The sequence below is a fragment of the Aquarana catesbeiana genome, linkage group LG01, assembly GCF_042186555.1.
Source record: "Aquarana catesbeiana isolate 2022-GZ linkage group LG01, ASM4218655v1, whole genome shotgun sequence".
NCBI classification, from domain to species: domain Eukaryota; kingdom Metazoa; phylum Chordata; class Amphibia; order Anura; family Ranidae; genus Aquarana; species Aquarana catesbeiana.
The window spans coordinates 500836020-500854509 of NC_133324.1; the positions used below are offsets into that span (position 1 = coordinate 500836020).

General features: G+C 45.2%; 1 long non-coding RNA gene across 1 annotated transcript; it reads right to left on the reverse strand.

Annotated features, from left to right (window-relative positions):
- Nucleotides 1-5049: 5049 nt before the first annotated feature.
- Nucleotides 5050-11679, reverse strand: LOC141103371 (uncharacterized). Its single transcript, XR_012235312.1, has 2 exons — nucleotides 11202-11679; nucleotides 5050-7352 (listed from the first exon to the last, which is right to left on the reverse strand). It is a non-coding gene; the product is annotated as an uncharacterized lncRNA (long non-coding RNA).
- Between the last annotated feature and the right edge of the window lie 6811 nt (nucleotides 11680-18490).

The following is an 18490-nucleotide window of genomic DNA, read 5'->3' on the forward strand; positions in this document are numbered from 1 at the left end:
CTTGAAGAACCTGAGTGCTAGCCCGATTGCCCTCAGCTCCTTCCAATTGGACGACCTTCTTAGTTCGTCGCCCTCCCAGGTGCCCTGTGCTAAAAGGGAACCCAGATGCGCCCCCCAACCCTTGCCGCTTGCGTCTGTGGTTACCACCTGAGAAACTGGGATGAACCACAGACGACCCTGCGACAAGTTTGAGACCCTCCTCCACCACCAGAGGGATCTCTTTACTTGGGGTGGAACCTGTACCAAGGTGTCCAGATCTTTCTGTGATCCCACACCCTTAAGACAAAGGACTGTAAGGGACGAAAGTGCAGACCTGCCCATTGCACTGCTGGGAGGGTAGCGGTTAATAGTCCCAGGACCGACATCAGAACTCTTATGGAGACCTGACTGCTGCACTGGAGAACAGCCACTGCCCTGTCCAGTTTTTGTACTTTTTCTGCTGGAAGAAACACTCTCAGTAGCGTTGAGTCCAACAGATAGCCTAAGTACGTGATGCGCTGAGAGGGAATCAAACTGGATTTCTCCAAGTTCATTAGCCACCCTAGACCTGTAAGAACTCTCTTTGTTAGTTCTAGATCTCTGACTAACTGCAGTGGACACGGTGCAAACAGGAGCAGGCCGTCCAGGTATGCTATCACTGATATTCCCTGGAGTCGAAGAAAGGCCATCACCTCCGCCAAGACCTTGGTGAAAATGCGGGGCGAGGAGGATAGCCCGAAAGGCAGCGCCTGAAACTGTAGATGTACCGTTGTTCCACCTACATTTACCGCTAGCCGAAGAAACCTCTGCGAGGCTTCTGTAATAGGAACGTGTAGATACGCGTCCCTTAGGTCCAGAGATACCATAAAGCAGTTGCGGGGCAACAGGGCTCTGACTGTGAAAATTGTTTCCATACGGAATCTCCTGTACGTCACTGACCTGTTCAGGGGCTTTAAATTCAGAATCAGTCTGAATTTCCCTGTGGGTTTCTTCACTACGAAGATGTGTGAATAGAAACCCTCTCCCTCCTCGGTCTTTGGAACTCTGAGAACCACATTTTGATCTACCAGATCTCTTAATGCTTCCAACAGAGCCTCGGCTTTTGCCGTACACCTGGGTAGGTGCGTGACAAGAAATCTCCGTGGAGGAGGATTTGTGAATTCGATATGGTACCCCCTTCTTATAATCCCTAGGATAAAGCGATTGGGGGATATCGCTTCCCACTGTGGGAGGAAGGCCCCCAGTCTTCCCCCCACCCTGGTTGGGGAGTCATTGGTTTTTACGGGGCTGTTCAGGAAGGCGAAAAATCGCCCCTCCCCTGCCCTTCTTCTGACCCCAGAATTTCTTTTGCCCTTCCGGCTTTGGAATTTCTTTACGTTTTTGCGGACGAAACCCCTTCTTTGTCTGTGTAGGGGTTTTCCGCTTAACTGGGAAGGATTTCTTCCTGTCTGCTGTGCGGTCCAAGACGGTCTCTAACCCTGGGCCGAAGAGAAGGTCTCCTGTTAACGGTATGCCGCACAACTTGGCCTTAGAGGCGCTATCGCCCGGCCAAGTTTTTAGCCAGAGGGCTCTCCTGGCCGAATTGGCCAGAGCCGCTGATCTGGCCGACATACGGACTGATTCTGCCGAGGCATCAGCTATGTAGGCGATACCCCGCAGAATCGTAGGGAAAAAAGATAGAATGGTTTCTTTTGCCGTTCCAGCTTCAATATGCTCCTGAATCTTAGAGAGCCAGTGCTCCAGATTGCGAGCCACTACTGTGACAGCCAACTCAGGTTTTAAATTACCAATTGTTGAATCCCAAGTCTTTTTGAGAAGAGAGTCTATTCTCTTATCCATGACATCCACCAGGGCCGCCATGTCCTCAAAAGCCAGGTCTGTGTGTCTGGAAACCCGGGAGAAGGCAGCATCTAACTTGGGACTTTTATTCCAGATAGATGTAGGATCATCCGAGAATGGAAATCTCCTTTTTAAGGATCTAGAAAAAAAGGGTTTCCTTTCGGGATTCTGCCACTCCTTTTTAATAGTTTCAACCAGTACCTCATGTACTGGAAAAACTTTCCTCCTTTGTTCCCCTAAACCCTTGTACATTTGGTCATGAAGGGTCAGGGGTTTCCTGTCTTCCTGAATACCGAGGGTTGTATAAATAGCCCCTAAGAGGTCCTCTACCTCTTCCAGGGATAATTTATATCTGGAGGATTTCCTGGACTCCCCGTCCAGGTCCTCTCCCTCTGAACCATCCTGGGAATCGGAGGAGGAACTGTCTGGTTGTCTTTGTTCCACTCCGGAGGGCCCTGGAGCTTCCACTGCCCTAACTGAAGTTGCAGGTTGGGCAGGAGCAGAGCCCTGAGCCTGAGGCGAGGTTGTATCCTGGGGGACTGGACTAAAGGGAGGCTGAAACCTTTCAAATAAGGCTTTAAATGAAGAGAAGGTGGACGAAAGCTCCTTAACCGAGGCTGCAAGTCCTGACTCCTGTTCAGAGTCCCTCTCCTTAACAAGGGAGTCTATGCACTCCCTACACAAGACCTTTGTCCATGTTTCCCCTAAAGTGTCCCTGCAAGAGGCACACCTCTTCTTAGAGCTATGTGCAGACCTAGACTTCTCTGTAGCTTTCTGAAATACATGAAAAGAAAAAAACATTTTGTCACTTTTTTTTTTTTAAAAAAAACAAGGATACAACCCTGGGAGTGCACAAGACCCTCCTTAATATGTGGGGATCTGAGCCTCCCTCCCCTGACCACCCAGGGTGTCTGCCCCCCCATGACAGGAACTATACATGGAGGGACAATCCTAGATAAAGAGTACTCTTCCCCAGGGCACTCTTACCTTAGGAAGGCTGGAGGTAGTGTCCGTTGGCTGAGCATCTGCTTCTGACATGACTTGCAGGTGGTTGCTACTACCGAGTCCCACGCTGCCTGTGCGCGTCCCAGACTCGTCTCCAGCCTGTGCCTGGCTTCCCTATCAGCGCCGCGACCCGGAACCGGAAGTCGTGGGTCAAAGGCAAGCACTCGCCCTTCCGCCGGAAATGACGTCGCCCGTCGTCCGGCCCGCCTAGTTCCAAAAAAAAGAAAAAAAGAGAGCGGTCTGTATGGAATACAGGGAAGGTGAACGCTTGCCTGCTGCAGCCCTGTAGCTGCGATAGGGAGTCCCCCCAACCTGAAGCCGCACTCGGCTAGGAAGTGGCGGCAACAGAATGAGGGGTAAGTCCCCCCTATGCCCTAGGAAACCCCTGCTCCCATTACAGGCTCCAAAAAATATAAACAGCCGCAGTCACCCTGACTGAATGGCCTGGTTCCTTGCACAGTGTCTCCCCACCGGAGGAAACACTAATACTGAGGTCTGGCAGGGGGAAGTAAGAATTTATGGGCTGGCGCAGTGTTTCCTAGAGGAAGAGGAGGAGACTATCTCTCATGGTGGCTGTCCTGAAAGACGAAAGGGGAAATAATAATGTTCGTATGGGAAGGGGATTGAGTAAATGTTCTGATCCAAGGTTCTGAGCCAGGGTTGATTGTAGCGTCAGGAGGATTTACATTAAGCTTGAAGGTTACCTCATCGCTGGGGTGTTAGGCAGGGGAGAAGAGTAGAAACTGAAATTTGGATGACATCCAGTGAAAGTGGCCGCGAATAAATCGCTTACTTAATTGCTGTATGAACAGATCAGGCGACACGATCTTGGGGGGAGTGTTGTTGCCATCTTCTTAGTTCTCTCGGATTGCGTCTGGTGGAGGGTGTGGACCATATAGGTGAAGATCTAGGAGTAGCAGGTAAACGTTGTGATGGTTGTGGGTCTAGCAGTCCCAGTTTAATGAGCAGATCTTTTCCTTCAATGACATTATAAACAGTGTAGGTATTGCCATTATGAGTTAATGACAATTTAAACGGGAATCCCCATCTGTATTTGATTCTGGCTGTTTGAAGGACATTTGTAACTTCTTTCATCCTGCGTCTTCGGTCCAAAGTCGCAGGGGAGATGTCAGGGAAAATCTGCAGCCTAATCCCATCTAATTCTATGGATGGGGAGTTCCTGGCAGCACGCATTATATCTTCTTTGGTGAGAAAGTCCTTCATACACATTATTATATCTCTGGGGGGTTTATCTGCTGTAGGTTTTGGACGTAGAGCCCTGTGCATTCGATCACATGCAAAAGCAGAGAGAGGTTTGTCTGGTACTAGGTTTTGGAACAACTTTGTAATGACTTGGTTAATGTCTGTGAAAGACTCTGAAACTCCACGAACTCTTATGTTATTACGTCTGTTCCTATTATCGAGATCTTCAATGTGAGCCTGCATAAAAGAAAAACTGTCTGCCAATGTTTCATAGTCCTTTCTGAGGTCATTATGTGCAATGGCTAGTTCATCATGCTTGGCTTCTAATAGGTCTGTGCGGCCTCCTATACTGGCAATCTCCTGTGAGAGAGCGGTGGTGGATTTGTGAATCTCCTTCTCTAATTTGTCCACAAATCTGTCATAGATTGCTGACAAGCTTGCATCTAGATCGGCCTTGGAAAGGGGCTGTGAGTACTCACTGTCTCTGGATGCATGCTCCGGACCGCTGGAGGCCGCATGGTGGCTGGCGCCATTTTGGGTCATCCTCCTCTCCATGCTCATAAGGTAGTTTGTGAGGTTATGTTGGGAGCGGTTCTGTCGCCCCTTTTTGCCGGATGCATGCACCGAGTGATCCCTCGGGGGTGATCGGGCAGATGGTGCAGATTTTGGTTGGGAATAGCCCCGGGTATCGTGCCTGGCCTGCCTCGTCAGACGGAGCTCAGCTCAGCAGCGTCCGTCCCGCATCGCGCATACCTCCTGTTGGTACACATGCGCAGGTCCCTTTGGTTTAAAAGTTGGGCAGCAGAGCTTTCATGCAAAAGATATTTAGCTGGCTTCATATTCAAAGGGGAATGCCTATTTGGGAATGACCTAGATAATTTTATCCAAAAAATTACAGGTGGTAAATCTACACTCCTACCAGTTAAGAGGAGTAAACGTTGTTAAGTGCAGTTTTCAACTTAACTGCTTCTAGTTTATATTGCTTTGCCAAATTTAGCTATCAAAGAAATAAGACACAGAATATAGATTTCTGTATATCAGATCCGAGCCTTAAAGGTCCCGTACTCTCAACTGAACCTGTCGGCTCTTTATTGGGGCTTTTTATAAGGCTTGGTTACACAAGCATCAGTTTGAGCAAATCTCCATATAAGGTAACAAGCAGTATAATTTCAACATACATGACGCTGGACACATCTGGAAAGACTTAAGCTACGTCTTACAACTGACACGCACACATTATGTAGAAAAATGAAAAACAACTTAAGTAGAACTCCAACCTATTATTTCCAACCTTATCAATTTCCCCCTTTGACATCATCCCCTCCACGATTCTGGGTCCTTGCAAACAAGTGAACAGCCGATACTTCAAAGAGTGCTATCCCTGACCGCGGGTTGTCAGAGGAGGATAAGTCTTCTTTATTTACCCTCATCCCTCAAATCCATACCAGCATCTTATAAGCAAAGAGAATAGAAAAGGGGTGATGTCAAGTTACCCTTTTTGTCATTGGAGTTCCTAATACCTTTCTCTTTCCATTCTATCTGTTCATACCTTAATCTTCCTATATAATCAACAGTTTATCACGGTAAGCAGTACAAAAACTAAAATTAGAATAAGTATCGGATTGAGCATCCAATTAAAAATTGCCATAGCAGTGGGTGACCATCCAGTAAATACATCATACCAATGATGTGTTGTTTTATCTCTTATTTGTGAGGATAAATGTATTAATTTCCCTTTATCTATAACCGCAGATATTAGATTATTTTGAAGGGTATGTTCTTGTGTCTCTATGTGTTTTCTAAGTATTTCGGACTCATTTAAGATTTGCCGTAAGAGCTCTAATGATATTATAAAAGGAGTAGTATCAGTAAGATTATCTACCGTCCATTCTAGATTAAATATTCTATGTGCATCTGGTTCAAAAAGGAAAGTGTCATTTAAGCATTTTAACATTCTTTACGCATCCTGAAAAAGGGGCCGTTTTATTTAAACTTTCCATAGTTTCCTGATCATTTGTGACTAAACAAATATGTTGTGTTCCTATCTCCATAAATCTATTTCCTACACCTGCTGGTAATCTCTGAAACTTACATATGTTAGATTGATGTTTCAATAAGCAAAGTTCATAGACTGGAGAACTTCTTCCACAGACTATTCCCTTATTAGTTTTAGCACATATAAACTTAGATCATGAGTCATGTTTTGTGTATCTACATAGTGTCCATAAATGTCAGAATACCAAAATTCAGGTAGATCCTTTCCTATCAGGAGTGGCATCACTATTAACTTACACATTACCTGAACCTCCTCCACTTTGTATACATCAAACCTTCCAGCACACCATCTTTCCTCACATTCAACTTCTTTTCCTGGTACTTCAAACCATGTACTTTCTAAATTTAAACCCTTAAAATAGTTCATCCAAGTGCGATTTGAATGTGATAAGATAGTGTAGAAAAAGCACATTGAGTAATGTTTATAAACTCCTGATTTTCTTTCCACAACTTCAGACTAGCTAGTGCTGTGTGATTAACCATAATATTGAGATATTTAGTTAATTGTACCTAGCTAATTTGTGTTTCGAATGTTGTAGGTAACCATTTGCTTGTAATTATTAAACTATCAGCTATGTGACTTCCTGCACATTTCCACTTATTTTGTATCATTTCCATCTGTATCCCATTCATTATTCCCATTCCAGTTCCTGCAGCTCCCAGAACTGTATCATACCATTCTCGGCGATACCATTATTCTGGTAGCTGGGGAAAAGTTACATTAAATTTGATTTTTGTTTTCTGTTGTGATACCGAAACATTTATGCAAGATCTAGGAATAGGAGTTAATAGAGAAGATTCGAAGATGGTGGGTAGAGCGTCTTCTATCTTTATATTGAAACCATAATGTTGCCATTGTATATATATCCTCCTGTTGTGCTTCCCATTTCCTTACTAGTACAAAATACCATTCGTAGTAATGATATTGTGTTATACTCTTATCCTGATTTACCCATCTAAGATCAGTACTATTTTCATGAACTGTTACATTGATACCCGGAGTCCATGTATAAACAAACATTTGAAAACATTCAAGCACTATTATCATAGTTAGAAGAATCTTCATTCTGTTTCTCTTGGTTCAAGACTCTTTTTGCAGTGTGATGCGTGGATCCAGGCTGCTTTTCCTTCCAATTTCACTGAAGTGGCTGTAGTCAAAAGCACTTGATAAGGACCTTCAAATCTAGGTTCCAATGTCTTTCTGGTGTGTTTCTTAACATATACATAATCTCCTGGTAGCAGTGTATGTGTACCTGCTATTGAGTTAGGGTCTGGAAGAGAAGAATACACACTTTTGTGGATCTTAGTTAGACGTTGTTGTAATTGTATCACATATGCAGTCAAACTATCACATTGCAATTGCATACTCTGTAGAAAGTATAGACCTAATCTAGGTGCATTCCCAAAAAGTATTTCATATGGGTTTGTTTAACTCTTGCATAGCTTTTTGTATTTTCAACTTTATTGTCCCATTTACTCTTTCCACTGATCCTGAACTCTGTGGATGATAAGGGGTGTGGAAACTTTGTTGAACCCCTAACATGGTCATCACATTCTGCATGATTTCTCCTGTAAAGTGTATCCTCCTATCTGATTCTATAGTTTCAGGAAGACCAAACCTAGGTATTAACTCAGTGATCAGTTTCTTGGCTGTGGCTTTTGCTGTAGCTGATTTTACTGGATAACTTTCGGGCCAACCTGAGAATAAATCGATACACACGAGGACAAATTCAAAGGGGCCGCTCTTAGGCATTTGTATGTAGTCAATTTGCAGTCTCTGGAAGGGGTATTGAGCCCGAACCTGGTGTTTCCGTGGGGTTTTTACTCTCTATCCTGGGTTATTCAGGAGACAGATTTGGCAGGCTGCACAGTAGTTTCTTGCAGTACTACTGAATCCAGGGGCGAGCCATCCTTGGTTCACAATCCTATACATGGAATTGGAACTGACGTGTGTGGGTAGGTGAACTGCTGCTGCCATTGCTGGGTACAGAGAGGCAGGCAGGCATACTTTGCCCCCTTCCCTCCATACATTATCAAGGTCTGGTGCTGCTCCCATCCTGACCCACTTATCTTTCTCGCTCTCCCCTGCTTGCTCCTGTAATTTACTCAGCTGCTGCCATGTTGGTTCTGGGATACTCACCTCTACCGCTGCTAAGGTTTCAGGGCTTCCTTCCCCTAGAGCTGCCTGTTTTGCAGTCAAATCTGCAAATGCATTTCCTTTTTCCTCAATTGTTTTTGCGCTCGTGTGTGCCACTATCTTCATGATTGCCACTCGTTTAACTTTTTAAAGATTGTTCAGAACTCTCTTAATCCCTTCTCCATGTTTTACAGGTGTACCTGCTGCTGTCAGATAACCTCTAGCCTTCCATATATGGCCATAATCGTGCGCTACACCATAAGCGTAGGCAGAGTCAGTGTAAATATTCCCTTCTCGTCCTTTTAAGTATTCTAGGGCTTGTTCTAAAGCTTTTAATTCTGCTTCTTGTGCTGACATATGGGCTGTTAAGAGCTATGTTTCAATCACCTGTGTCAGTCACTACAGCATACCCTGTGTGATATTTACCCTTGTCATCAGCAAACCTACTACCATCTATGTACAAAGTGTGCTCAGCATTTAAGATTGGTGTATCTGTAACATGTACCTTTAAGGAAAAAAAAAAAAAAATGTACTCTGTCTTAATTATCACCAGATGTTCCTTCTAACTAGAATGACTCTATTGTAGGGATGTTTAACCCTTTCAACTCTGAAAATACACTATATATGAATTTTTTTTCTTCCTCTTCTTCTTCCTTATTAGCACTATTATTCCCCCTTGCCAAATCTGGTGACTGAAGAGGCAAAAAGGTAGCCAAATTTAAAGTTGTACAGCGCTGAAAAGTAACATTTGGAGGTAAAAGTAAAGTACACTGTAACCTTAATTGCCTAGCCATTGAAATGTGTTTGGGCTGTACCTGAGACAAGATTGCATGTATCTCATGTGTGGTGTGCACTACAACTGGATTGTCTAGAACAATTTCTGATGACTTATCTAGGATTATCGACACCGCTGCTACCGCCCATACACAGGACGGTGAACCTCTGGACACTGGATCTAATGCTGCTGAAAATTAAGCAACGGATCTTTGTTTTACATGTGCCTGTGTCAAAACACCTGTGGCGTGTCCAGTGATTTCAGCAATGTACAAATAAAATATCTTGGTGTAATCTGGAATATCAATAGCCAGGGCAGAAATCAACAACCTTTTCAAAGTGACAAACGACTCATAAGCTACTTCTGTAAGCATATACGGTACAATTTTCAAACAATCGTATAATGGCTGCATCAAAGCGCTAGCATGTGGTATCCATTGTCTACAATATGACACAATACCTAAAAACATATGCAATTGTTTGAAATTCTGTGGGGGTAACATTCCCTTTATCACTTGAACCCTCTCCTCAGTGAGATGTCTTGTGCCCTGCGATATACAATGTCCCAAAAAGATAACTTTTTCTGACACACTTGCAACTTTTTCTTATTAACCTTGCAACCTTTTTCTGCCAAAAATCGCAACAAATTAAGGGTGGTATGCAGGCTTTCAGTCTTTCACTTATCTGTGGAATTAATCCTTCCATAAACTGTCTATTGAAGGCTCAGATCGTGACTGGCAGAGCCAAATCCAATCCCTCATCTGCCATCATACTTTCCATAGATAAGTAAAATTCTGATACAGTCTCTCCTGGCATTTGTTTCATGAGTGATATTGACCCTCTCTCCTGTTGTTTTGCCTGAGAGAAAGCTTCTAATCTAGCAATAAAAGGAGCCCTTGAGTCTATGTGTCTGACCTCCTGTCTCTAAATTGCCATCCCCCCTCAGCTCGTCTGCAGGTCAGTCATAAACTAGTTAAACAGGGTCAGAGTCATTTTATGTCTGCATAAATCCTCCCCATCCTGCCAGGTTGCTTCATGTGTATTCATTAACTGTGTCACAAAAAAAAAAAAATCTACAGAAAGCAGCTGGCTTTGCTATACAAAACCCATCCTCTACCCTCAATTTCAGGATATATCTTGTGTAGTTTACGTACTATGTCAGTATATGGGGGTGGGATGGCTGAACTAAGATTATTTAAAATTTCAACATTTTTTTTTTTTTTTTTTTTATTCTTCTGTCTTTCATATCCCAACCATCACAATCTGAATTATATTTCCACCCCTCTTCTTTTGCTCTATTTGAGACCTTAATTAAGCATTGAATCTGACGCATCCATTGCTTCTCTAACACCTCTCCTTGTCTGTCCCTTTTTATTTCACTCCATACATCCGGGTCTAAACCCGCTGCTCCTTTCACCTTAAATTACGAAGGACATCCTTTAAGTCCTATGCTTCATCTTTCCCATAGATGTTCTTAATTATCTGTGGCACCGTATAATGCACCACAATTCCCTGACGGGGTTTCGTGTTCTGCTGGCCCATTCTGACAGTCCGTGCCTAGGTAGCGTGTGGGACACTTAGTGTACAGTACTAAATACTAAAAAAGCTACACTAGTTCCTCGTTGCCTTCCTCCTAGGGTGCCAGAATACTAAAAACCTCTCCGGATGAGATTTCTGAAATCGAATTACTTTATATGCTAGCCAACTCACAAATATTATGACCAGAATGGCAGCTACACATATACAAGCATTCCTTTAAGTGACCAGGTATCCGACTAGATCTCCGGGCTTATGGAGACCTCATTCCCCCTGTATCTGGGATCCCTCTCATACACTCTTATCCCTGCTTTATGGAGCAGACAGGGCTTATACTTTCAACCCGTCTATGGTTTATGAATTAAATTGAATATCAAACTTAAGCGGCAGACCCCCAAAGTCCTCTTGCGAGGTTAAGGACGCATTCTACTGCTCATTGGGATGATATTCTTTCAATTCATACCAACCTAGGCAAGGCTCATTCACTTTCTCAACAAGACAGACAAATAACAAACAACAAATAATTCCAGCAATATAAACCACAATATGCAGTAATTCTAGACTCACCACTACAGAGGCTGGTGTTTTAAAACCAGGAGAACCGTAACTGACAGAACGGATAGGCACAAATCAGGGGAGCACAGAATATAAGAAAAATAAAGCTTTTTCTTACCTGCGCAGGTTTTTTGATCTGTGGTTCCCGGAATGCCTGACCTTTTGTTCCGTCAGTCCAATTCATCCACCTCTTGAAGTGTCATCGGTGTGTCCCTGTTCGGGCGCCAGAAATGTTAAGTGCAGTTTTCAACTTAACTGCTTCTAGTTTATATTGCTTTGCCAAATTTAGCTATCAAAGAAATAAGACACAGAATATAGATTTCTGTATATCAGATCCGAGCCTTAAAGGTCCCGTACTCTCAACTGAACCTGTCGGCTCTTTATTGGGGCTTTTTATAAGGCTTGGTTACACAAGCATCAGTTTGAGCAAATCTCCATATAAGGTAACAAGCAGTATAATTTCAACATACATGACGCTGGACACATCTGGAAAGACTTAAGCTACGTCTTACAACTGACACGCACACATTATGTAGAAAAATGAAAAACAACTTAAGTAGAACTCCAACCTATTATTTCCAACCTTATCAACGTCCACCATTCAAACGGTCTCTTTCCCCTTCCCCTGGAACATCAGGCTATAAGCAGTGGCGATGGCCTTCCCAATCTACTTTCAGAGGAATGGCCCAGGGTCACACCCAAGGGAAGAAAAAGGCTTGGGGACGAAAGCCTGCCAAGCAGAGCCCCAAAACATCCCTGTGAAGGGGCGCCCCCACTCGGCCGAGTGGGGGGAAGGCTCCTACAGTTTGCAGGAGCCTGGCGGGAAGAGGTTCAAGACAAGTGGTTTAGATGGTGTCAAGCGTGTGTGGCAGCAACCAGGTGAGGAGTACAAAGTCAAGTGTGTCTTGCCTACAATCAAGCATGGTGGTGGGAGTGTCATGGTCTGGGGCTGCATGAGTGCTGCTGGCACTGGGAAACCACAGTTCATTAAGGGAATCATGAATGCCAACATGTACTGTGACATACTGAAGCAGAACATGATCCCCTCCCTTCGGAGACTGGGCCGCAGGGCAGTATTCCAACATAACGACCCCAAACACACCTCCAAGACAACCACTGCCTTGCTAAAGAAGCTGAGGGTAAAGGTGGCCAAGCATGTCTACAGACTTAAACTCTATTGAGTATCTGTGGGGCATCCTCAAACATAAGAGCGCAAGGTCTCTAACATCCACCAGCATCCACCAGCTCCATGATGTCGTCATGGAGGAGTGGAAGAGGACTCCAGTGGCAACCTGTGAAGCTCTGATGAACTTCATGTCCAAGAGGGTTAAGGCAGTGCTGGAAAATAATGGTGGCCACACAAAATATTGACACTTTGGGCCCAATTTGGATATTGTCACCTAGGGGTGTACTCACTTTTGTTGCCATCGGTTTAGATATTAATGGCTGTGTTGAGTTATTTTGAGGGGACAGCAAATTTACACTGTTATACAAGCTGTACACTTACTACTCTACATTGTAGCAAAGTGTAGCATTGTAGCAAAGTGTAATTTCTTCAGTATTATGTAGGGCTGTTACTGATTAAAATTTTCGTGTTTGATTAATCAATTTTTTTTAATCGATTCATCGACTAATTTCGATTAATTATAATGTGTGTGTATATATATATATATATATATATATATATATATATATATATATATATATATATATATATGTTCTAAGTAATTTCCTAGCAAAAAAAGTACTGATTTTAACTCTTAAGCAACAAATGTTTCATGCAAAAAAAAAGGGCAAAAAAAGTGCAAAAACAGCTCTGGCAGCATAAGGGTTAAGGGACACAGCTCTCATGTGAATGAGCCTCATTTGTCCCAGCATAAGCTATCAGAGAGGGAAGTACCCCCACAGAGGGGACACAAGTTCTGGTGATTAGTAGGAGCTAAAGGGGCTTCTTCTCACTTCCGATTTTGACTCTGGAACAGGAAGTGAAGGGAAATCTCCCGAAGGGGGACACCTTTTAATGACATAATGATGTTATGGAGTGTCACGAAGATCCTGCCAGTAATCGGCGTCCCAGGCGCACGGGAACCCGGCCACGGGTCCCATTGCGCATGCGCGCGCGTTCACGGGTGCGGTCACGCACGGGCACGCGCGCGCGCACTCCCGCTGGTGTCAGGCGGGCTATTTAAACCTGCCTGTCACACTCCATCCCCGCTGTCTGCTCTACAGCATTCTGTGAGTGTTACCTGATCTGATCTGTGTTTCCTGTTATCTGACCCGGCTTCCTGTTTGACGATCCTGCTATCTGCCTGCACCAGACCCTCTTGGCTTGCCTGACCATCCCTCTGCATTACCCCTGGTACCTCTGCTGTCCGAACGTTACTGACCACCGGCTTGTTGGCCCTCCACTGTGTTCATCAGCTTCCAGTCTGCTATTACCTGCTGTTGTTCCTGGTTCCAGTCCAGCTTCCAGTCTGCTATTACCTGCTGTTGTTCCTGGTTCCAGTCCAGCGTTCCAGGCTACCTTCTGCTGTGTTCCAGCCCAGCGTTCCAGGCTATCTTCTGCTGTGTACCAGTCCAGCGTTCCAGTCTATTACCTGCTGTTGTTCCTGGTTCCAGTCCAGCGTTCCAGGCTACCTTCTGCTGTGTTCCAGCCCAGCGTTCCAGGCTATCTTCTGCTGTTGTTCCAGTCCAGCTTCCAGTCTGCTATTACCTGCTGTTGTTCGTGGTTCCAGTCCAGTGTTCCAGGCTATTTTCTGCTGTTGTTCCAGTCCAGCTTCCAGTCTGCTATTACCTGCTGTTGTTCCTGGTTCCAGTTCTGCATTCCAGTCTCTGTCCTCAGTCTACTCCTCAGACTACTGACTCCAGAGGGTGCCACCACTACTGGACTTTCAGCAACTGTTGATCCTGCCAGGCATCCATACCACTCTTCACTCCTGGCCCTCTGTCTCCATTCCAGGGGAACGGGAGTGGGAGTTGTAAGGGAGGTCTTTTCCTGCACTTCAGGCTCACAACCTACCAGGTACGTGACAGTAGCAGACAGCCATATCTGAGCCTGAGCAGGGAACGTCTCCCATGGAGGAACTCTTTGCACACCTGGCAGGGTTGACTGAAGCAGTCAAAAACCTGCAGCAAGGATACACCAGACTGGAGGAACGAGTGTTAACCCTGTCTAACCCCATTGGGACCCAGGGAGCTTCCTCTGCTCCTGCTCCCTCAGTTGGGCCTTCCTCAACGGTGGTGATGCTCCCTCCGGAACCTAAGGTTCCCACACCTGAACGTTTCTTTGGAAATCGCCATAAGTTCAGAGCCTTCCGCAACTCCTGCGAACTATTTTTTGCTCTTCAGCCACGTACCTTTTCCCTGGAGGCTACAAAGGTGGGCTACGTAATTTCTCTACTCTCTGGTGACCCCCAAACCTGGGCCCATCGCCTCTTAGAGCAAAAGGACATATCTCTGACCAACCTCTCCACTTTCTTTGACGCACTAGGCCAGTTATATGATGCCCCCCAGCTATCTGTAACTGCAGAGGCGGCTCTACACACCCTTCAACAAGGTCGCAGAGCAGCAGAGGATTATGTGGCTGAATTCAGGAAGTGGAGTGCGGATACTAATTGGAACGATGCGGCTCTCCGTTATCAATTTCGGTTGGGACTTTCTGATCCTCTGAAGGATGAACTGGCCAGGGTGGGTACACCACAGACTTTAAATGCTTTAATCGATCTAGCTATCCAGATCGATCGACGCCTACGAGAGCGCAGGTCTGAAAAAGCTATGGGGTCTTCTCGTCCAACTTGGGTTACCCCTAAGGTTCCCCATCACCCATCATCAACACCACCTATCTCCAAGCTTAACTTACCTGAGCCAATGCAATTAGGAGTCCTGCGGCCTTCACTCACCCCAGAGGAACGACAACGTCGTCGAGTAAATAACTTGTGCCTGTATTGTGGGGAACCCAGGCACTATGTCAGGAACTGTCCCCTCAAACTTCGTAAGTGTTTATCCCTATCTACTGACTATGTGACATCTCTGGTTAAAAATACCACTCACCTTGCTCTTCCTCTTCTGCTACAGCTTCCAGGGAAGGATCTACAAATCACCGCCATTATTGACTCAGGAGCTTGCAGCTGTTTCATGGATTCTCGTTTTGCCATCCAACACCAAATACCCTTGTCACCTAAAGCCCATGGACTTTCTATCCATCTAGCTGATGGGACCGCTATCAAGTCTGGACCTGTCACCCAAGAGACTATGCCAATACCCGTTTTCGTTTCCAACGTCCATCAGGAACAGCTGCGCCTGGACATTATCGCTTCACCCCTGTTCCCCATAATACTTGGCATGCCATGGTTACAGGCCCATAATCCGGACATAAATTGGATCACGGGTGAGGTGACCTTTCCCTCTCCGTACTGCCAACAGTTTTGCAGAACCCAGAACATCCAGGAGAACTCTACTCTGTTATGCCTAGATACAGATCCTAGTCTACTTCAATCCATTCCTTCCGCCTATCATGATTTCCTGGACGTATTTAGTAAACAGAGGGCAGAGGTGTTACCCCCTCACCGGGCCTATGACTGTCCCATTGAGTTACTTCCTGGTGCTGAAATTCCTTTTGGAAGAATATTTCCCCTGACTGAGGTGGAGCAAGGGGCATTGAAGGAATGCATTGACGAAAACCTCAAAAGAGGCTTCATCCGTCCATCCACGTCCCCCGCAGGTGCAGGCATCTTCTTCGTGCAGAAAAAAGATAAAACCCTCAGGCCGTGTGTGTATTACCGCGAACTAAACAAAATTACTGTGAAGAATCGGTACCCTCTCCCCTTAGTACCAGAGTTGTTTCAGAGACTGGGGACGGCTACCATATTCACCAAACTTGATCTCCGTGGGGCCTACAATTTAGTTCGTATCAGGGATGGAGACGAATGGAAGACCGCTTTTCGTACCCGTTATGGACATTTTGAGTACCTCGTGATGCCTTTCGGCCTGTGTAATGCCCCTGCCACATTTCAATACTTTATTAATGATGTGTTACGTGACTTTCTAGACCTGTTTGTCATCGTCTATTTAGACGACATATTGATTTTCTCTTGTTCCCTTGAATCCCATCGCAGGCACGTCAGAAGTGTATTGGGCCGACTTCGACAACACGGTCTATATGCAAAGGCTGAAAAATGTGAATTTGAACAGGAAAGTATTCCATTTTTAGGGTTAGTCATCTCCAGTAAGGGCATCAAAATGGACCCCCAGAAGGTCACGGCTGTTCTAGATTGGCCAGTCCCGACTGATAAGAAAGGAATCCAGCGATTCGTTGGATTCGCTAATTTTTACCGCAAATTTATTAAGGGGTTCTCAGCCATCATTGCACCCATCACACAGCTTACCAAACAGGGTACACGCTTCCATTGGTCGGCCGAGGCTCAAAAGGCTTTTGAGACTCTCAAGGGCCTTTTTACCTCCGCCTCTGTACTGAAGCATCCAGATTCCTCTCTGCCATTTATTCTAGAAGTGGATGCATCTGAAATTGCTGTAGGAGCAGTATTATCCCAAAGACAGGGAACCAAAGCCCTGCTGCATCCTGTGGCTTTCTTTTCTCGTAAATTATCCACGGCAGAGAGAAATTATGATGTAGGTGACAGAGAGTTGTTGGCAATCAAGTCAGCATTGGAGGAGTGGCGCTATCTGTTGGAGGGTGCCGCTCATCCAGTTTTAATCTTTACAGATCATAAGAACCTGGAGTATTTGAGGTCTGCAAAGAGGTTGAAACCACGTCAGGCCAGGTGGGCTCTCTTTTTCTCCAGGTTCTCCTTCCATGTCACTTACCGTCCTGGCTCCAAGAATACCAAACCTGACGCCCTGTCTAGGATGTTTCACAAACCTCAAGAGATTTCCCCTCCAGACACCATTTTGTCTCCAGGGAACTTTCTTCTACTTCAGGGAAACCTGCTTTCCCAGATTAAACAGGCCTCTGCAGAAACAGAATCTTCCATTAAGACAGAGCTACAGGTTAAGGATGGGTTATTGTGGCATGAGAGTAGGATCTTTATACCTGAAACACTACGAGTTCCAGTACTAGAGCTCTGCCACGATCATGCGCTGGCTGGGCATTTCGGTGTGGCTAAGATCACTGATTTGGTTCAGCGCACCTTCTGGTGGCCTCAGCTGCGCAAAGATTGTAAAGAGTTTGTAGAGTCCTGTACCACCTGCCTTAGGAACAAAGGGCACAAAACAAAGGCATGGGGTCTACTAAAACCCTTGCCTGTCCCAGATAGACCCTGGAAAATGCTCTCAATAGATTTTATTGTAGAACTACCCCCGGCCGGGGGCTTCACTTCAATCTTTGTCATAGTGGACCGGTTGTCGAAGATGGCGCACTTTGTCCCAATGAAGAGTACCCCTTCAGCTACAGAAACAGCACAAGCATTCATTAAAGAGGTCGTCAGGCTCCATGGGGTACCAGTTAACATCGTTTCAGATCGAGGGGTACAATTTACCTCTCGATTCTGGAGGGCTTTGTGTAAAACCTTGGACATTGAACTCTCATTTTCATCGGCTTATCACCCCCAGACTAATGGGCAAACAGAAAGAACAAACCAGACCCTTGAACAATATTTGCGCTGTTTTTCTTCCTTTGCCCAAGATAATTGGATTGCTGTTTTACCATTGGCCGAATTCGCTTATAACAATTCTATTCATTCTGCTATCAAGCAAACTCCGTTTTTTGCGAATTATGGTTTCCACCCCTCATTTTTACCAAACTCTCTTCCAGAATGCACAGTACCCGCAGTCCAGGAGAAATTGGATTTCTTTACCTCTAACAACCAAGTTTTACAGGACACCATGACCAGAACCCAGGAGTACAACAAAGCAACCTTCGATAAAAAGAGGCGAGGTGAGCTCTTACTTGCACCTGGGGATCAGGTATGGTTGTCCACCATAAACCTCAGGTTGGCCTGCCCTTCCAAGAAATTGGGTCCCAAATTTCTTGGACCATTCCCTGTTAAACGGAGAATTAATGAAGTTGCATATGAACTTGAACTCCCGGATTCACTAAAGGTACATCCAGTTTTTCACGTGTCCTTGCTTAAACCACCTATTACTAACCCATTTCCAGGTCGAAGTACGGATCCTCCTGATCCAATCCTGGTAGATGGGGAAGAGGAATTCGAGGTGGAGGCTATCATGGACCACAGGAAAAGAGGTAACCAAAATCAATTCTTAATAAAGTGGAAGGGGTTTGGCCCAGAGGAGAATTCTTGGGAACCAGAGGATAATATTCATGCTGAAGACCTGTTACAAGCCTTTAAAACAGCTCATCCAGAGAAATTTTTTCAAAGGGGCATCCGGAGGCTGCCCCTTGGGGGGGGGGCAATGTCAGGAAGATCCTGCCAGTAACCGGCGTCCCAG